The sequence below is a fragment of the Corvus brachyrhynchos genome, unplaced genomic scaffold (assembly GCF_000691975.1).
Source record: "Corvus brachyrhynchos isolate BGI_N302 unplaced genomic scaffold, ASM69197v1 scaffold33, whole genome shotgun sequence".
In the NCBI taxonomy this organism is placed as follows: domain Eukaryota; kingdom Metazoa; phylum Chordata; class Aves; order Passeriformes; family Corvidae; genus Corvus; species Corvus brachyrhynchos.
In genome coordinates, this window is record NW_008237254.1 from 398,920 (window position 1) to 400,785 (window position 1,866).

The following is a 1,866-nucleotide window of genomic DNA, read 5'->3' on the forward strand; positions in this document are numbered from 1 at the left end:
TAGGCCGAGGGACAGAGAGCGAGAGAGGAGTCGCCCCCAGCCACTCCGTATATCTGCTCTTCCCAAGAGAAAACCCCTCAGGTAAGAGAGTATCCAGCTACACCCTTCCCCCTCCTTCTCCTCCCAGCCACATCTTTTGTTCTCTTAAGTATTGGTAGTTATTGTCTCTTCACAACTAATGGGACAAAATTCCATGAGAGAAAGAAAAATAAGGAAAAAATCCTAACCTCCAACAGAGAGATATGTGAGAAACAGGGTAGATAGCCTCATCCAAAGTGTTACAGTCAGTGGTTTAATTCCAGCTGTAATGAATGATGTCCCTCAAGACTCAGTATTAGGAACCATGCTATTTAATATCTTCATTAATGACATAGACCAAGGGATCAAGTGCACCCTCAGCAAGTTTGCAGATGACACCAAGCTGAGTGGTGCTGTTGACAATCCTGAAGGATGGGATGCCATCTAAGGGTGTTGGAGTGAAAGCTCCTCTGGACTCAGGCCCAGAGGGAAGCCAAAGCACAGGGGTTGAATTAGAACCTTTGGACAAGCTGAGATACATGAAGCCACATCAAAGTGAAATACAAACAGAGATTTTTAACTTCTAGTAGAAATATATGCTAAGTGCCTTAAACATTAAAAAGCTGTAGCAGAGACCTTAAACACGGTTCTTCATGCAGCAGTGTTACCTTTTCACAGAATTCTTTACTTTAGACAAAATATAGATAAAATTATACTGTTCACATTTTTTAGATAGAGCATTCACATAAACGATAAGAGTTGATAGAAACTGTGTACACAAATCTGTGTAATACCTATGTAAAATTTGTGTAAGACTTACAACTGTTAGAATTACACCAGGATAGGTTAAGAAAAGGAAAACTAGAATCGTGTGTTAATCTTATTGGTCAATTAACAAATATAATCCACTCTTCTGTAAGAAAAAAATATATGGAGCATATAGAGCATACAGAATTAGAAGAAGCTGGTTTTGCCTGCTGTTTGCTGTTACTGCTTGCCTTTATCATGTAACCCCCTTCGAACTCTGCCTTTAAGAAAGCTATGAGACTATGAAATAAAGAACTTGAGAAGTGCCCATGAGAACATCATCAGTGTGAAGGATATCAAGTAGCAGGAAACAGAATGTTTTGTTCACTAAATATCAAGTAACAGGAAACCAGCTGCCTAGATCTAGATAAAAGCCAGAGACAAGTATGTGCTTGCCTAATCCCTATCTGTACTTGCTTAATCAGCTTTCAGTTCCAGGAACTTGAGCATAATGACCACATAAGGAGGGGTCAAGCATCTCTGCGACCACCAGGAGGAAAAAGACCCCCTAGCAACAAGTCACACACGTGCAGAATACCATAAGAAAAGACACGTTAACTGGAAAAGAGACTGTATAAGAAGGAACTGGAACTGGCAGAAAGCGCGGCAATTGGTGGAGCGGAGACTCCCCTGTCGCCCAGCGCTGTATTTGCCTTTGCCTTGCTCGCTTGCTGTTAATAAATAAAATTGTAATTAGCAAATTGAGTCTCAGAATTTATTACAAAAATAATCTCCAGAGAAATTCTATGCATATGAATGTCCTGGGGTGACTGTATGATACTGTATTCCCTATTGTCTGCCCTATGCCAGACATGAATCCTGTGCCTTTCAGTGTCTTTAAGCTGGGTCCGAGAGAAAGAGAAAAAAAAAATCCGAGCAGTTTTGTATTCAAGGACAGAGATATACACTCCTCTGTCTTCCTGCGGCGGCAGAGTGGAGAAAGCACCTTCCTGCTTTTAGCCAGCTCTCAGCTCCTTTTCTCAAGAGAGAGTTTTTCCCTGGGACTTTGGCTTCTTCTTCTTCTCTTCTGGACTGTTCAGC

General features: G+C 41.3%; 1 long non-coding RNA gene across 1 annotated transcript; it reads left to right on the plus strand.

Annotated features, from left to right (window-relative positions):
- LOC108445736 lies at window positions 1–1,384 on the plus strand. The gene is made up of 2 exons (XR_001860692.1): window positions 1–81; window positions 1,251–1,384. It is a non-coding gene; the product is annotated as an uncharacterized LOC108445736 (long non-coding RNA).
- The last annotated feature ends 482 nt before the right edge of the window (window positions 1,385–1,866 follow it).